Source organism: Triticum urartu, chromosome 1 (assembly GCF_003073215.2).
Source record: "Triticum urartu cultivar G1812 chromosome 1, Tu2.1, whole genome shotgun sequence".
Taxonomy (NCBI): domain Eukaryota; kingdom Viridiplantae; phylum Streptophyta; class Magnoliopsida; order Poales; family Poaceae; genus Triticum; species Triticum urartu.
Genome location: NC_053022.1, coordinates 231,461,775 through 231,468,377, shown reverse-complemented (window position 1 = coordinate 231,468,377; position 6,603 = coordinate 231,461,775).

Here is a 6,603-nt window from a genome sequence, read left to right as displayed (position 1 = left end):
ACCTGGTATGACCCGCCAAACTTTTGACAAGTCAATCTCGTAGACCCTGAACTTGTCAAAGTTAAAACGACGAATGGTTAAAGATTGAGGTCCATCTTAAAAGGCTTTGTAAAATGGTTTAACTCAGCGGCCTAGCAGCCCATGAAAAGCCTCGACTATAAGTTTTCATATGCTTTTATTTGCCATGTTTTTTTCTCTCCTTTGATGAGATTTATAATGGTTTTGGTAAACCGGCGTTCATTAACCCGGCTCAGCTTTCAACTACAAGTTGTCAATCTATGATCAGTTATAATCTGGCGCTTATTGACCCAGTCTGGTTTCGACTACAAGTCGCCAGTATTATTTATGGATAATCTGGTGTTTATTACAACCTGGTACGGTTTTATCATAAACCGACAAAATATGGAAGGAGTTATTAGTACTCAAAGATTTGGGTTATCACCCTTACTACAAAAAGTTGGTAAACCAACGATGTGATTCAATGTCACAGGTATGATATATTTCATATTTGATTATTCTTAAGTGCAGCCTTGGTTATAAAACCCGGGTTATATGTTGGGCATTATGACCCGTCTGGCGGTAAACCGCCAGGACACTTTAAACTTGTTGTATGCAGCAACAGGTTGAATAAAGCATGATTATAAATCGCCGGTGTTTATTAACCCGACCTGGCTTTCGACTATAAATCGCCAGTATGATGATAAATTATACAGTGTTTATTAACCCGGATTGGCTTGGGATTATAAGTTGCCAGTATATATTTGGATTGCGCCATTGGAATCATGCGCTCACAAATCATTGGATTATATTATTCAAATCTTCAAATAGCCAACATGGCTGGATTTTATTATGGTTATCAGTAACTAGTATTACGATTAAGGTTTTCAAAGTCGCTTTAGCGCAATGGCTATTATATTATCAATGGATATGATTTATTATACAATTGAAGGAATAGTCCCGAGTCGCTGCAGGTTTACGAGCCGGCACTTTGGGGCTACATTATTTAAGTTGAGAATATATCAAATATGCAAGTCTCATGTCGTTGCAAGCAAGCACCATGACACTTGGGGGCTAATGCAAAGTCATTTTTTGGCCTTATTGAAGACCCGACTCATCACATCATAATGAGTCGGCCCTTGGGGGCTACCAATTGCTCCTATCAATGATTTAAGGTACACAAGTCTTAATCCGTTATATTCAAGGGTATAATGCTCAGTTGGTAAAACACAAAGCTCTTAACCTTGTGGATGTGGGTTCAACCCCCATGGTGGAGTTACATCATATGATGTTATTTTCAATGAAGCATGATTATATTTATAAAGTCCCTGATCATTATTGCATAATGACCCGGCCCTTGGGGGCTACACTGGTTGAAGTTTTTTGAGCATCAGGCAAATTACAAGTCCCAGGTTGCTGCAAGCATGACAACCCGGCACTTGGGGGCTACATAATATGGAGTATTCAGTTTTTACTAAGTGACTGGGATGAACAACATAGATTTATTAAGTGGCAGTATTTATATTGAAGCAAGTCTTAAGCTATCACTTTGTTCTGTTCAAGACTTGGGGGCTACAGATAATACGGATATAAGGGAGAAAAATCTTCAAATCCTCAGTTTAGAATAAACCAGATTGACCCGGCGTCATCAATAATTGTGACCCGGCGTCATCAATAATCATGAATCGGCGTTGGCAACAATCATGACCTGGAATTATCAGTTTTTATAACCCACCGATTTTGGAAATCATAGCTTGGCAAGTTCTACATTTTCAAGCCGGCTGAATATCAGTAGAATATTTGAAGACCAATATTTTTGTCAAATCAGAGCATTGAAGGACGACTCAAATGTATTCTTTATTTACAATATTTATTCTACAAGCAAATTGATTTGTAAGCTGGTCTATTGACCCGGATTTTTTAGAAGAAGAAAATGACAAGGACTTAAGGATGATCAGGTGCCGGTTTACAAGAATTCTTAACCCGAAGCACAACCTGTCAAATTTGTTCTTGTGTTTATTTTGCAGCATAAATTTACCATGGATAAATCCAAGCTAAATATGGGGGCTAATGTCGGGGTTATACCCCGCGGCGTAACCCGGCCGGAAGTATAACCCGGCCGGACTCGGAGATTCATCGGCGACCCACACTGACCAGACGGTTTACAAGCAACCTGACTGAACATTATGATTCACTGGTAACCCGACGGGCGAGACAGACGGATGACAAGGCCCAAGGCTCAGAAGGCCGGTTCATGTTATGGTGGGCTGGTTTAAGAGGAAAGGCGTGAGGAATATTTGTCTTACAAGGAGTTAAGACCTGGACTTGTATCCTGTTTGTATTAGAAGTTAGACTAGTCCTAATCTTAATAGGACTCCACATGTAACCCGCCCCTTCAACATATATAAGGAGGGGCAGCGCTCCCCAAAGGGGGATGAGGAAGAAGAAAATAATAGCTAAGGCTAGACACAACTAGAGGAGAGCCGGTTTATGCGGCGACTCCCTCATGAGCATAATGATACCTAGCCACAAACAACATGTAGGGCTATTCTGGATGATGTTTCCCGGGGCCCGAGCTGTCTAAATCTTTATCTTGTGTGATGATCCACCTCTCGTCTTTCGTCCTGATCAACCCCTCTCATGCTACCACATAGATGCATTGGCCTCACAACTAAGTCCTCACACTAGGACCTCTGTCGTGACAATTCCACAACAAACCGTGTGTGCCGTAATGACCTGCATAACGTAATTTCACCCTAATTTAATTGCTGCTATTTAAAATTGTACCTAATTAAAACTTGAAAGTAGGCTATAGCTTTATTCATATCCATCAGGTTCAAACAACCAATGCATTATTCGATTCACAGGTACATATGTTTAAGAATTACAGAAGCTCCAAATAAAGAATGATGTACCAGGGTTCTATACTTGTACTATTACAGATGGTAAATAAAGAGGCGACAGACATTCCAGTTGACGAACAAGGTGAAGCGGAATGGCCCTATTGTGCTCTCCTGGATGCAGAAGGCATGCAGGACTCTAGTCCAACCCCTTGTGATGGCCGGCCGCCAATCATGTAGTTTGAGAGGTAATCTTGAGTAAACTGCTTCAGGATCCACTGCAAAAGAAAAAAGATTCAGATATTGTCATCTAACACAACTCATTATAGGTAGTAAAAAGAAGACTACATGGTTCTTACTTACCATCCTGAAGTTCACTGTTGTCTTGCATAAAGTGTAAACAAATAGTTCGATTGACATCTTTTGACCCATTTTAGTAACAATCTTTATCAGTTTCCTCACTGGATGCTAGTTCATGAATATCTCATTGCCCCATGCGCAGAAAGGGTCGAAGTGTGGATCTTTGGCAATGATATGTGTACCTAAAAGCACCAAGTTAATATTAGAAGCTAAACAACAATTGAAAAATGATGTAGTACAACATTCCATCCATCCCATTATATAAGATTTTATTACATGTATATCCAGACATCATCAGAACATTAAGGTAACACTCTTCCTTGTTGCTATGTAGCCTGGGATTGCATATTTAGTCATTCAGTACAATGCATGTTGCTAAACAACAATTGAAAAATGAAAAGGCATGTTAACTGCAATATCCTTAACAACAACCAAATATCGTAATTCATAGTGGTATTGTTGAAAGTTTTATTGATGAAATTGAACTGCATAGCAAATAGTTGCACATATAGAGCATCACATTGTGAAGAACCGAAATAAACAAGTCATAAGGACATCTCTAGGAGATCCTTAAAAAGTTAAAGGACTCAAACCCTTAGTGGATATATATATATATACTCCAACAATTTTTGGCCTTTTCTAGTCGATCCCCTAAACTTAAGGTTGTAAACTTCAATTTGATCAAGTTCAAAGCAGGTTCAACCGAAAGTAGCATGCATTCAAACATAAACATAGATAGTTTTGCATAACCAAACATAAAACATAAATTTAAACTAAGCTAAACTACTTTCGGTTGAAGTAGAGGTCGAGCCAATCCTTCCTCGTCATGTACGGTGTGCCGCGAGCCGGGTCCGGGCCAGTACCGTCGTCGGGGTCGTTGGGGAAGGCACTCCTCCACTCGTCGACATTGATATCCTTGTCCTAGGGGCCCACCTCGATGCCGTCCGCGACGCCATCACCGCCGCCTTCGACCTCGTCATCAAAGGAGAGCACGATAACCTCGCCGCCCTCCGCGCTGCCGTCCTCACCGCCTTCGACCTCTTCATCGGAGGAGAGCGCGATAACCTCGCCGCCCTCCGCGCCGGCAAAGATCGCCTGCTCCGCCTCCACAAGCTCCGGGTGCTACCGGCGGAGCTCTTGCATGTAGGGCTCGTCAGCGGACTCGGCCTCGAGACGGTCCCACGCCTCACGGTCCTCTCGCGCCATAGCCGAGCTCACCACCACTGGCTCCGGAGAAATGAGGTGGACATGGCGTGTGCCGAAGGGGTAATTGAGCCTAGCCGCCGCACCGTGGTAGCGGACCTGCCAGCGGTCATACTCCATGGCCGCGAGCTCGGTCGTGTGGAAGCTACCGAGCCACCGGCGGGTGTGGGTCTCTCGATCTATAATCTCAGCGACCCACGTCCCCCACCACTGCTGCTGGACCCCGAGGTAGGACTTCGTCGGCTGCCAGGTCCGGGGGAGGACGGGGAAGTCCTCGAACTGGCGTAGGGGTGCGGCGGCGGGCGGATCGGGGGACCGGCAACGACGGACCGGGCCCGCGGAGGACGACGGGGACACCTCAGTGGCCACTTCGCCGGTGTCGGGCGAAAAGGCTGCGATAAACCTCTTTTTGGCCATTGGCTACTCGAGCTTCCCGGCACACAGGCAGAGGGTTGAGGATGGAGGCGCCGGTGATGGCGGCGACCTACCAATGGTTTCGAGGGTTGTGTGTGTCTGTGTGAGCGGAGGTTGTGTGTGTCTGTGCATGCTATCATGGAGCGGCATCAACTTGCCGTGGTGAAAATTTTGTTCCATTTGGGGCAGGTTCGGGTATAAGCTTCTCGCAAAACCAGAGCTTCTCACAACAAGCATGATGGTTTCGATAGGGAATGTACCACCTTTGGTGACGGGACGATATCCGTTACCTCTTATTGCTTACAAAAATTTTCTAGTGTCAACATAGAACAACAGGAGTGTTGTGTTCAATCTTGGAATTTTTCGGGGTTCTGTTGGCCTTTTTTATACATTAAGGGTTTTCTAGGCATTTTATGTGCATAATTCAAATTTGAACTACAAGCACATGCTCCAATGCACCAAAGTTGGCTGAAAAATCACATGCGTGTCCTTGGGTGAATTTCTAGGTCCCATGCAAGAAATGGGAATGAAGTTCAAACACCAGGGCATTGTTGATTGCCAGAAAAACGTTGAGATGCCTCGTTTTTAAATTCTAGTAAATCCAAAACTCGTATGAAATTCATGAAACTTGGCATGCTATCATGGAGCGGCATCAACATGCCGTGGTGAAAATTTTGTCCCATTTGGGGTAGGTTCGGGTATAAGCTTCTCACAAACCAGAGCTTCTCGCAACAAGCATGATGGTTTCGATAGGGAACGTACCACCTTTGGGGACGGGACGATATCCGTTGCCTCTTATTTCTTTTAAAAAAGTTCTAGTGTCAACATAGAACAACATGACTGTTGTGTTCAATCTTGGAATTTTTCGGGGTTCGTTTTGCCTTTTTATGCATTAACTGGGTTTTCTAGGCATTTTATGTGCATAATTCAAATTTGAACTACAAGCACATGCTCCAATGCACTAAGGATTGTTGAAAAATCACATGTGTGTCCTCGGGAGAATTCCTAGGTCCCATGCAAGAGATGGGAATGAAATTCAAATACCAGGGCACTGTTGATTGCCAGTAGAACGTTGAGATACATGGTTTTTAAATTCTAGTAGATCCAAAACACATATGAAATTCATGAAACTTGGCATGCTATCATGGAGCGCCATCAACATGTCGTGTTAAAAAATTCCCATTTGGGGCAGGTTCGGGTATATGCTTCTCACAAACTAGAGCTTCTCACAACAAGCATTATGGTTTCGTTAGGGAACGTCCCACCTTTGGGGACGAAATAATATCCATTGCCTCTTATTGATTCAAAAAAATTTCTCGTGTCAAGATAGAACAATAAGAGTGTTGTGTCAATTCTTGGGATTTTTCGGGGTTCGTTTGGAGATTTTTATGCATTAACTGAGTTTTCGATGCATTTATGAGCATAATTCAAATTTGAACTACATGCACATGCTTTAATGCACTAAGGTTGGTTGAAAAGTCTAATCTGTGTCCTCGGGTGAATTTCTAGGACCCATGCAAGAGATGGGAATGAAATTCAAACACCAGGGCACTGTTGATTGCCGGGAAAACGTTGAGATGCCTTGTTTTTAAATTCTAGTAAATCCAAAACTCGTCTGAAATTCATGAAACTTGGCATGATCTCATGGATCGGCATCAACATGCCGTGTTAAAAGATTTGTCCCATTTCGGGCAGGTTCGGGTATATGCTTCTCACAAACCAGAGCTTCTCACAACAAGCATGATGGCTGCGGTAGGGAACGTCCCACCTTTGGGGACGAAACGGTATC